The sequence below is a fragment of the Euphorbia lathyris genome, chromosome 1, assembly GCF_963576675.1.
Source record: "Euphorbia lathyris chromosome 1, ddEupLath1.1, whole genome shotgun sequence".
NCBI classification, from domain to species: domain Eukaryota; kingdom Viridiplantae; phylum Streptophyta; class Magnoliopsida; order Malpighiales; family Euphorbiaceae; genus Euphorbia; species Euphorbia lathyris.
Window position 1 is genome coordinate 132,944,820 of NC_088910.1, and position 13,170 is coordinate 132,957,989.

The following is a 13,170-nucleotide window of genomic DNA, read 5'->3' on the forward strand; positions in this document are numbered from 1 at the left end:
TTACCGAGCCAGAAGTTATGGCCACACTTATGGATTACGCTAGGCCAGGAGTGGCTGGTGTAACAAACAATATAGTTAGACCCTAAATTAATGCACATCATTTTGAAATTAAGCCTGCGTTGCTTAATATGTTGCAAAATAATGTAACGTTTTACGGGTTACCTAACGAAAATCCTAATACCTATTTGACAAATTTCTTAGAAATTTGTGACACTTTTAAAATTACTGATGTAACTGCAGACGCAATCAAACTTCGCCTTTTTCCTCTTACTTTGAAGGATCGAGCCAAAGAATGGTTAACTTCTATGCCAGCCGCATCAATTGAGACTTGGGAACAATTAGCCCAAGCATTTTTATCAAAAAAATTTCCTTTAGCAAAAACCGCAAGAGTCATTAAAGAGTTAACATCTTTTTCTCAAAATGATAATGAAACTCTTTATGAGGCTTGGGAACGTTTTAAAGAACTTCAATGTTTATGCCCACACCACCAATTGCCCGCCGAACTTTTAATGCAAACATTTTATAATGGATTAAATCCTACAACTAGAGGTTCATTGGACGGTATGTCTGGAGGGTTATTTATGAAGAAAACATCTGCCCAAGCAAGAGAACTTTTGGAGGAAATGGCAATCAACAGCTGTATGTGGCCTGCGGAACGTGGACACGTACCATTAGCGAAACCATCATCCTCAACAACATCATCAGTTAAAGGTATAGTGAATCTTGTTCCAGTAGCGATGTTGCAAGCCCAATTTTCTGCCTTATCGCACAAAATTGATAGGTTTATGGCACCGTGTGATTCTAATGGTAAGCCAATCCAAACGGATGTGGACTACGAAGGTATGAGCGAAATTGAACAGGTAAATTTTGTCCAAGGGCAAAACCAAAATAATAACCCTTATTCCAATACATATAATCCTGGATGGAGAAATCATCCTAACTTTAACTGGAGAGATAATAATAATGCTAATGCTAATCAAAACCGTACTACTAATTATCAAAATCAATCAAGAGATACGATTAGCACTTTATCTTCTAAAATCGACAAATTTATTGATGCTATGAGTGGAAAAATAAGTAATCACGACGATGGTTTTAAACGGATCGAGAATAAATTCGATCAGCTTATTAAAAACCAATGATCTAGCATCCATAATTTGGAGATTCAAATTGGACAACTCGCTAAATCAATTCCATCCCGCAAAGAGGGAAGTCTTCCAAGCCATACGAAAGAAAATCCGAAAGAGCATGTTAAGGTTATCACTCTTCGTTCAGGGAAAAATTACTCAGGCCCGGAAATGCCCGGAAATTCGACCTTACCTGGAACTGATTTATCGAAGCCCAAAGAAGATACATTAAAACAAAAAGATGCACCAATTGACTCTAGTACAAAAACTTTTGTACCCAAACCACCTTTTCCACACAAAGTCCGCAATAAGGACTATGATAAACAACTTTTAACATTTTTAGACAAACTTAAGAATTTGCATATTAATTTAACGTTTATGGATGCGATTACGCAAATTCCCAATTATGGAAAATTCCTCAAAGATTTAATTTCAAAGAAAATCAGTTGGGAAGGAATTTCATCCATTTCACTAACTGAAGATTGTAGTTCAATTGTGTCAAGTAATTTGCCCACAAAACTCAAGGATCCCGGATGTTTTACCATTCCGTGTAAATTGGGAGATATTGAATTTCCCAGTTGTCTCTATGATTTAGGAGCAAGCATTAACTTGATGCCATTATCTATTTTTAATAAGTTAGGCTTAGAAGAAGACATCAAACGTACCAATATGGTTTTGCAATTAGCGGATCAAACCACTAAAAGACCATACGGTATAATTGAGGATGTTTTAGTTAAAGTTGACAAATTTATTTTTCCTACCGATTTCGTTATTTTAGATTTTGCTTATGACGTAAATTGTCCGTTAATCTTTGGTAGACCGTTCATGAACACGGGACGTGCTCTAGTTGATGTGTCGGAAGGGAAAGTAGTTTTAAGAATAGGCGATGATAAGATTGAGTTTGATATGAATCAAGCGATGAAATATCCTATGGAGGATTTCGCTTGTATGAAACTTGATTTAATTGAAGAATGTGTAAATGACATTGTTCAAAAAGAAGAAATAATAGAACCTATAATGAGTAAGGAACTAAAAGATAAGGACCCAGAACCTTTGATTCGAGAAGATGGACCAGTTCCGCCTTCAATTATAGTTCCACCTAAATTAGAACTTAAAGACTTACCAAGTCATTTGAGGTACGCTTTCTTAGGCGAAGGCGATTCTCTACCTATTATTATCTCTAACAAATTAACACAAGTCCAAGAAGAGAAATTGAAAGAAGTTGTTAGAAATAGGATAGGAAGTATGGGTTGGCAAATTTCAGACTTAAAAGGTATTAATCCGAGCATCGTAATGCACATAATTCACTTAGAAGAAGATAAGCCACCTAAAGCGGATAGGCAAAGACGCCTAAATCCGAATATGAAAGAAGTAGTAAAAAATGAGATTACTAAACTTCTGGACAATGGAATCATCTACCCTATCTCGGATAGTGAATGGGTTAGTCCAATCCATTGTGTACCTAAAAAGGGAGGCATAACTGTTGTAAGGAATGAAGAAGGTGAATTAATACCTACACGAACCACCACTGGTTGGAGGGTTTGTATAGATTATAGAAATTTAAATAAAGCAATTAGGAAAGATCATTTTCCTCTTCCTTTCATTGATCAAATGATCGAAAGGATAGCTGGTCACGCTTTCTACTGTTTTCTAGATGGTTACTCCGGATTCTTTCAAATATACATTTACCTGGATGACCAAGATAAAACAACCTTCACATGTCCTTACGGAACATTTGCATATAGGAGAATGCCCTTTGGTCTATGTAACGCACCTGCAACATTTCAACGTTGTATGACTGCAATTTTTAATGATTTCATTGAAGATATCATGGAAGTTTTTATGGACGATTTTTTCAGTTTATGGAGATTCTTTTGATTCGTGCCTAGAAAATTTGGATAAAGTTTTGTCTAGGTGTGAAGAAACAAATTTGGTATTAAACTGGGAAAAATGTCATTTCATGGTTGACGAAGGAATTGTTTTAGGTCACAAAATATCTGAAAAAGGATTAGAAGTAGATAGAGCAAAAACCTCAGTAATAGAGAAACTACCCCCTCCAACTACTGTTAAGGGAGTAAGATCATTTTTAGGACATGCCGGTTTTTACAGAAGATTTATCAAGAATTTTTCTGTAATTTCCAAACCACTCACTAATCTACTCATGAAAGATTCTACCTTTGATTTTAATGAAGATTGCGTTAAAGCTTTCGAAACATTAAAAACAGCTTTAGTCAGTGCACCTGTTATTGCTAAACCCGATTGAGATTTACCATTTGAAATTATGTGTGATGCAAGTGACTTAGCTGTCGGATGTGTTTTAGGACAAAGGAAGGATAAGAAACTTCATGTCATTTATTATGCAAGTCACACACTTTCCGGTGCACAATTGAACTACACCACAACTGAGAAAGAAATGTTAGCTGTAGTTTTTGCATGTGACAAGTTTAGGTCATACTTGTTAGGTTCGAAAGTTATTATTTACACTGATCATGCAGCATTAAGATATTTATTTGCTAAAAAGGATGCAAAACCACGTCTAATTAGATAGGTTTTATTGTTACAAGAATTTGATATAAAAATAAAAGACAAAAAGGGAGTAGAAAACCTTGTCGCCGATCATCTATCGAGACTTGAAGATGAGAACGGTCCCATGGGTGAAACTAACGGTATACGAGATGATTTCCCTGATGAACATCTCTATCAAATGAAAAGCGTCATGTCACCCTGGTATGCAAATATTGCTAATTATCTTGCAGCCAATATTGTTCCGGAAGGATTAAATTTCCAACAAAAGAAGAAATTTTTCTTCGATATTAAACAGTACTTTTGGGAAGATCCTTTTTTGTTCAAAACTTGTGGTGACGGGATAATTAGGAGATGCGTTGGTGAAAATGAATATGAATCCATAATGTCGGAATGCCATTCTAGCTCTTATGGAGGACATAATGGAGCTACCAAAACAGCAGCTAGAATATTTGAATGTGGTTTCTTTTGGCCTACGATGTTTAAAGACGTCCGTTCATTTATTACTCGTTGTGATAAGTGCCAAAGAACAGGAAATCTAGGAAGGAAAGATGAGATGCCCCTCACAACCATATTAGAAGTTTAAGTCTTCGATATGTGGGGAATAGATTTCATGGGACCTTTTCCCCCTTCTTTTGGTAAAACTTACATATTAGTTGCCGTTGATTATGTTTCAAAGTGGGTTGAAGCAATTGCAACCCCGACGAGCGATTCTAAAGTTGTCGTTAATTTTCTTGACGATATATTTTGTAGATTTGGTTGTCCAAGAGTCATCGTTAGTGATGGTGGTGCTCATTTTATAAACCGAAGTTTTGAAACGCTTATGAAAAAATATGGAGTACGCCACCGCGTATCAACGCCATACCATCTTCAGTCAAATGGTCAGGCGGAGATATCAAATAGAGAACTCAAATGGATTCTAGAGAAAACAGTTTCATCCTCAAGAAAAGATTGGTCTTGTAAACTAAATAATGCATTATGGGCATACCGTACTGCATTTAAAACACCAATAGGAATGACTCCATACCGCTTAGTGTATGGAAAGGCATGTCATTTGCCTGTCGAATTAGAACATAAAGCCTATTGGGCTATTAGGGAACTTAACTTTGATTTACGACAAGCAGGTAAGAAACGTTTGCTCGACTTAAATGAGTTAGATGAGTTACGCCATCTATCTTACGAAAATGCAAAGATTTATAAAGAAAAAGTGAAAAAATGGCACGATGCCAAAATTAAAGTCAAACACTTTAATGTTGGGGATAAAGTACTGTTATTTAATTCACGACTTCGTTTATTTTCAGGAAAACTTAAGTCCAGATGGATAGGACCATATTTAGTCGTCAAAACATTCGATTATGGTTCTTTAGAACTGGAAGGTCCTAACGGAATTCGTTTCAAAGTTAATGGTAATCGATGTAAAATCTATTACGAAAATATTTCACAAATAGAAATTCCGTTCGTAACAAGATTTTCTGATGTATAAATCACTCAGTTTTTCGATCACAGTCTATTTTGTTTTATTTCTTTTTATATTTTTGTTCATTTCATTTTATTTTATTTTATTTTATTTTTATTTTTCCAAATGATAATTTTTGTGATTAGATAACTTTATGTTATGATTTATATACATAAATATGTTTATTTCATGATTTTAGAATTAATTTTAGGAAATTAGAGTGAAATTGAAGTTTCAGGCAATTCTCTGCCGAGAATTTGGAATTCTCTGCCGAGAATTCTATTTTTCAGATTTGTCCAAATAGGTTAGATTTTCTCTGAACTTACCGAGAATTATAAATTCTCTACCGTGAATCAGGACATGGCTTACGACGCCTGATTTCCGCAAGGAAATCAGCGTGTCGCGACCGCGAATTCGGAATTCTCGGTCGCGACACGCGAAATTCCTGCACATTCAGGTCTGAATCAACCTAAACCTTTCGACAAACCTCTTGACAACTGAAACCTTAAGTTTCTTCATTCTCGAAAGGTGTCATTTTATACCTTTTCATGATTAAAACAACACCTCTTTTCATCTAAAACTCTTATAAATTAGTCCTAGAGGATTCAAGTTCTGTTACAATTCTTTTCATCTTTATCAGAACTCTGATTTCTTCAAAACACCATTTTTTTAGTACCAGAAACTTTGTTTCCTTCAAACCACCACCATGCCTACCAAATACAAAACTTCAAGGCACAAGGCTGCCTCAAGCAACAAACGCCTAGACTTATCCAAGCGATATGGGGCGCCTTTTCCTATCTTCAATCACGATGAAGGTAGGCGTTATTGGAATCACCGTTACAAATTCTTCACCGGAATGTTGTAGATGGATGAATTTTTTAACAGCCAATTAGGCATTACTGATGACATGAGCCGCTATATGGAACGCCTAGGGTGGACAAAATTCGCCCAAATGCGATTTCCAATAATAGGCGACTGGATACTCGAATTCTTCTGTACCGTGCGTTTCACTAATAAACGACGAGTACGTCTCAGTTTTCGTCGGGAAGGCGAAATCTTTACTTTCGGTTATCCTGAGTTGCATGCTTGGTTTGGTTTTCCCCCGAGGGATACAATCAAACGTCATCCTGGACGAGACATGACATCCTCGGACATTTGGAGAATGCTCACTGGATTCTGGCGATTCAATTCAAAACTCGCCTATAATCACTCTTTTCGCTCCAACTCCATGTTGTATCTGCACAAATTCCTGTGTCACAGTTTATTCGGTTGCACATTCAGTAGTGTGGTCCGTGACACATATCTTTATGTCCTTGGAGATATATTCCAGGGAAATGCAGTAGATTCTTCAAAGATTCTGATGGAGGGTCTTGTCGCCGCTTCTCGATCCAAGGATAAGAAGATTGGGTTCGGCAATATAATCTGTGGAATAATTCTTGGTACAAAGGGTACCATTGATGTTCCCTGGAGTGATGATGAATTCTTTCCGACAATTGACTATGAATTTCTCGAGCACGAAGGACTTGTGAAACGTGTCTTTCAAGCAGGGCCTCACTTTCTGTCTGCACCGGAACGTGAAACTTTCGTGCAGTTTCAAATTGATCGAATGAAGGCTAGAAATATCCCGCTTGATAGGGATGAGTATATAGAATAGTTTAGGTTTATAATTATTTTTCTTTTTGTAAATATTTGTGTGTTTTTATTATTTGGTTTCATTCTTTGTTTTTATAATTTTTGTTTTATTTCAATAAAGTTCTATTTTATTTTAGTTCATTTATTAATTTTACAAAGGTTAGATATATGTTTGATTACATTTCTTATATAATCATGGTTAAATCTATATAGAATCTATAATATTGAACAAATCATGGTTTTTTTAATTAAAACATATATCCAATTTTCACAAACTTCATTCATTTAGCTTAAAACATTAATTCATTCAATTGACTAAATTCCTATAATTAATATATATTTATATGCACTTATTATGCACTTAATATGATTCTCTTAACTTATATGCATCAATGACATTTAAGTTTCATTAATTATTCATAAACCAATTTATTACACTTTAATTCAATTTATTAAGGTTAAACCTTTGGTTTTCCTTACAATTAATGTCATTTATTTTAGTTTTTAAGTGCAGGGACACTTTATATTAAGTTCAGGAACCAAATCATCAACAAATTTGCACAAACCATGTCAATAGGCACCCAAATAGGCCATTTTGACCAATTCTCTACCGAGAATTAATAATTCTCGGTATGAGCATCAATAATGGACGAATTTCAGGGGCAAAATTCCTTGAAAATCACGTGCCGCGGCCGCGGCTTTGCTATTCGCGGTCGCGACACGCGTAATTTATGCCCTTTTGATTCCGATTTTGCCCATATTTTTGTCTATTCCTATTCCTATTCTACCTATACATTCACCTAATCACCCTATATAAACCTACCTCTTACACAAACCTCACATCACCTCTATTTTTACCCAATCCCTTACTCCAAACTCTTCCCCCAAAAACCTACTTTTACTCTTCCCAATTTATTCACTCCAATTTCTATCATCTTTTCTATTCAATCACTTCATATTCCAACCCCCAAACTCATCTTCAAGCTTTACCCTTTCTCTCAAATTCCTTTTTCTTCTTCTTCTTCTTCTTCTCAACCCCTAAGCACACTAAATCTTCTTCTTCTTCTTCTCAACCCCTAAGCACACTAAACACCATCACCATGGTTAGGACTAAGCGTGTTGGTAACAAGCCCGCTGTTACGGAAGCTAATTGCCTTTGGGTTCAATGTGGAGCTTATTTTGACATCGCTTCGGAGGAGGAAGCCGTTCGTTTCAAACATTTTTCACAAGCCGACCGCCAATTTGTGGATATGCACTTCTTAGACTTCCATTCGGTAAGAACATTGAATTTCTCTACTCGAATTGATGCTTTTATTGAGGCGTTGGGTTGGCAAGAATTCGTTAATATGCGTTTTTCGCGTATTAATGAATATGTGGTGGAATTTTTGGTCACTTTGACCATGAACAAGAAGAAAACCTTAATCTCTTTTAGGAATAATGGTATCACATACACCATTGATTATGATGCAATGGGAAATATGTTTGGTTTCCCTACCTCTAATTTTTATGATAAGCCTAAAGATTTTGATAATGATACGGTTTGGCAAACTCTTTCAGACCAAGACTATTTTAATTCCAAGAACACTTCAAGCAAGTTGATTAAGGACAATTATGTGTTCTTCTTTCACAAATTTCTGAGTTTCTCCTTGTTTGGTCGTGTGGAGAGTTCCAAGGTTCAGGTTCGGGATTTGTATGTTTTGGATAGCTTGTTTAAAGGTTTGAGGATTGATAGCATTGGTATGCTGTTTGATAATTTGTTCCGTGCTTCGAGGGCTACTACCATTCAGATCCCTCTTTGTAATTTTATCACCGCTATTGTGTTAGGAGCTCGGGGTGAACTGGATGATTTTGACATGTCCACCTACCGTGGGTATGTTCCACTTTTGGATATCTCAGCTCTTGAGCGAGCTCATTTATTGCTTCCACAAGGTCCCCCCGTCTTTATTTCATATGCCTCCCGTATTGCCCACCTTCGTGGCACTATGGGTGGTGGCGCTTCAAGTTCTCAATTTGCAGGTACCGAAAGCGGTAGGAGAGGAAAATGAACCTCAAGCTCAACCACAACCCCAAGCACCTCAAGCGGATGATCCGGTGGATTTGCGGAGAATTTTGGACCAAATCAATTCCAACAATCGTCAAATGAACTTAAGAATTGATGATTTGGTAGAAAATAATATGGTGATGAATGACAACCTCAACCTTTTGAGGCGTGAGCATAGATCGACTCGGCATCGGATGCTTTCCTTTTTCCGATGCCGAAATGTGGAGACTTCACCTACACCTCCGAATTCCCCGCCTCAAGAATAGGTTGCTTTCTTTATTTTATTTTTATCTTGTTATAATTTGGTACAATTTTAATTTTCATATGTTTGGTACATTTTCTCTTTTTAATTTTATGTTGAATGTTTAATTTCCTACTATTTCAATCTTTGTTTCGTATGCCTTATTTCGTATTTATTTTTTTTATGTTTTCTCCATTATTTTTGCACCAATGAGGACATGGTCCAATTTAAGTGTGGGAGGAGACATACATATATCAATTTCTATACGTATACGAATAAATGCAACGAAAATATTATTTTGCAAAACGAAAAAAAAAAATGCAACGAATATTAATTTTTATGCAAATGCAACACTAATATATTGCAACACATTTTCATATATTTATAAATTAACCATAAGTTAATATGATTATTTGTTTAGGTTATCATTATCGTTAGGAAAAATATTTCTATACGTATACGGGTAATATTTTTCAAATTTTTCACAAATCTCCGATACGATTTTAAGTAAAATTGTCTCGAGTGAATGTATTTAAGTAAATAAATTCTTTATTTCAATCTCTATTTTATATCATGCAATTCATGATACAATAAATCTTATTTTAAGTTTTCAATTAGGTTTATAGGCATTAAATTGAACTAACAATTTTAGCTCGGTTTGATTTCGTCTTACATTAACACCAATTGAAGTTTTTAAGGAAACTTTAGCCATAATACATGTTGAATTTTAAGTCAATATAGGATGAATGTGCTATCTTTCTTTTTCCCAAATACAATTTATAATTCATATTAATTAATCAATTAGTTGAATTCTTAACTTTTGGCCACGATTGAGACCAACCTTATCACAATCGAGGTATGAAAGGGAAGAAAATTAAGTACCGTTTACTTTTGGCCACGGTTGCGACCACCCTTATCACAATCGAGGTATGGAAGGAACGTTTAAAGCAAAAAAAAAAAAAATTAAAGCGTGTATAAGTTTAAAGTAACGATTGCGTCCACCCATGGCATAGTCGGTACCTCTTAAGCAAACACCAAGCAATAAAATACGTATAAAGTTACGATCAAGACCACCCTTATCTCGGGCGTAACTAAGCAATAATTAACCCAAGTACTTATTTAAATATATAATATATCTCATATATTAGTTTAGGTTTGGGAAAGGAAATTTTGTGCTTTGAAATGCCTTGAGACGAAAGACTCAATAACATGCGTGCTTATATCGTCCCGAATGCTTCAATTCAAAATTGGAAATACAAGACGAATGATATATCGTATATTATATTCAGTTAGTTTAATGTTTTGCGTATAAATTTGCCATGCGAAGTAAGTCTTTTCGGCTTAACTAATTCAAAAGGTAATACAGAGATATATGTTTTATTTTTATAAAGAGATTAGTTAGAGAATAAATTCAGTGAAATTTTGCTCGGGACTAGCAAAAGATTAAGTGTGGAGATTTGTTAAGCCCAAAATATACCTAAAATATCATCATTAATTACATCAATATTGCTACGAATTTATGCTATTTATAACTGTTTAGGAAGCTTTTACTCTCGAATATGTTTCTTTCTTGTAAGTTACATAAATATTTGGTAAAATCCAAATAGGAACGAAAAGAGCTCAAAAACAGAAGAAAAACCCTACAAAAGGAGTCGAAGACGACAGAAATTAATAACGCCAAATCGAGGACGCGAACGAAAGCTGAAAAATCGAAAAACTTTCCGTGCCGCGACCGCGGCCCCAAATTCTCGATCGCGACACGCGTTCCCCAGCTTTTTCTTCCTTCGTTTGAAGACCAATTGATGCTCCCCCATTCTCGATAGAGAATTTAATATTCTCGGTACGAGCAGGAGATTTTAGAAGCCTAGTTACACACTTTCGTTTTCGACGAAACGCGATCGTTCGGGTGGATAAAGACGTCCTTTCGCAACGGACACGATCCTTCACAACGGACACGACACTTCAATCAAGACTCTTCAACATCTATAAATAAAGATTTGATGGAGAGTTGAAGATATGTAGAAAAAAGAGATTAGTATAGAATTTATGCAGAAATTCCGAATCAAGTGATTCAGAAGTTAGATTTCGATTCTGTTCAAAAGCAATATGATGTACACACATTGTTTATTCAATAATAACAAGTTTAGTAGCGTTTAGACATTGTTCCAGTTTAGTTTTCATTTTGGTAGTAGACCGACCCAGTCTCTATTACGAAGATTCAACGAGAAGATTGAGTAGAGGATCCGCCCCTGAGCCTGACAAACTCTAACGAAACCCAAGGAAAGGATTGACAACCCGTTCACTTGCAAGTCGTCAAATGTTTCCATGCTCCATGTTCTCTGTAAACTTGTATCAATTTATATTTCATCTAATAAAGTCCGTTCTATTCGATAGATTTTTATGCAGCACTTATGGTAACCAATCCACTAAAGTGACTGCTGGTGTTTTCATTAAAACGTATTTAATTCAAAATCTTTACAAGGAAACTTTGTTGAACACTTAGGCAAATTATTATCTCGAAAGAGTTTTAATTTGATTAAGTGCAACTATCCCGAAAGGGTTTTATCATGTTCAAAGCCAATTAATTAGAGGTTCCGTCATTTATTTCATCTTTATAATTCGTACAAAGTTTAAAGTTGTTTTCTTTGCTTAATGCAAACAAATACATCTGTTTACTTTTCTAAAAAGTACTAAAAGTTCCTATCTTGCAAATTCATTCTTAAATCAGAGTATTTTCTAACGTTTTCATAATCTAATCTAATTCTCATTCTAGCAATTTCAAAACCAAAACCGATTAAACGATTTTCCCATATTATAAACCTTAAAGTAAATTTAACCGATTGTAAATAAGTTTTGTTAAAAAAACGTTCCCTATGGGATCGATATCTTTTATTACTATAAGCGTATACCGTGCACTTGCGGAAATCGCTCAACAGTAGGTCTCGAACTCCCCTTACGAGGAAAGCAAAGAGTGCTCACGAGCAGTCCCTCGAAAGATCAACATGGGTAAGAGAAGAAAAGCGACCTTCCCCAAATAAGAGGACCATAAACACAAATTGAAGAAGAACCTGATGCAGATCTGTTGAGTCCAAGTCTGTCAGCCAAAAGATAGTCAAACCCTAGACCCGGGATCGATGGGCGCCCAAAGAATGAAACCTCCTGATAAAAGACGAGGGTTCTGAGGCCAAGTTTAAGGCAATCCAAAAAGAATTGGATAAGCTCAAAAGCATAATCGTCAAAGCAGGGATCAGATCGAAGCATCCCAACATAACATATTTAGAAATAGCACTATGTAAGAAGATTATGGCTGAGTCCATGCCACGAGGGTTCAAATACATGTTGCTATAAAAGAGTATGACAGGACAATATACCTCCCTACTCATATTAAAAACTTTAAGCGGGTCATGGATAAACTTTATACATAAACTTAAGCGTGAAATCATGAGGGTCATAAAATCATGTATCAAAGTGTGAAATAATATAAAGTTTAAGTACCGTGGTTGTAATAGCTAACCGATGTTTTGTTTTTGTATAAAAAAATATATAAACTTAAGTTGACCCGACAAAATTATCGGTTAGCTATTACAACCATAATACTTAAACTTTATATTATTTCACACTTTGATACATGACTTCATTTTTTCTAATATTGTTTTATAGAGAGAACAAAAAATGAAAGAGAGAGAATGGAAAGATTATAGATGGAAAACAAGTGTCATATTTTCACAACTTAAGTAAGTCCCAAATTTAAGTAAAAGAGTTTGTCCAACTGTTAATATTGTGTAAGAATAAAGTTTAAGTATCAAAGTGTGAAAAAAGTAAAAACATTCAGGTACTATAATTGTAATTATACATATTTATAATGGTTAACATATTTTTAACTAAATATAGTTTAAATTCAGGTATTAGTAGGTCAATAAAATTTAGGTATTTTTTCACTCGAAGATCACCCTCTTTCGAATGATTCGAGAGTCCTTGGCCACTTGTAAGGGTTTTTGCTCTTCTCGAAGAGATGCTGCTATTTTATCCCGCCTTCTAGCTTCTCCTAGGTCGCCTCCTACTCCCAATATTATTCCGGTCCATTGGCTTTAACCTCCTTCGGGCTGGGTTAAAGTCAATGTGGACGGCTCTGCTTTTGGCACTCTGGCGA

General features: G+C 35.3%; 1 non-coding gene across 1 annotated transcript; it reads right to left on the reverse strand.

Moving 5' to 3' along the window:
• Window positions 1–386: 386 nt before the first annotated feature.
• LOC136215940 (small nucleolar RNA R71) lies at window positions 387–493 on the reverse strand. Its single transcript, XR_010682942.1, has one exon. It is a non-coding gene; the product is annotated as a small nucleolar RNA R71 (small nucleolar RNA).
• Window positions 494–13,170: the final 12,677 nt, after the last annotated feature.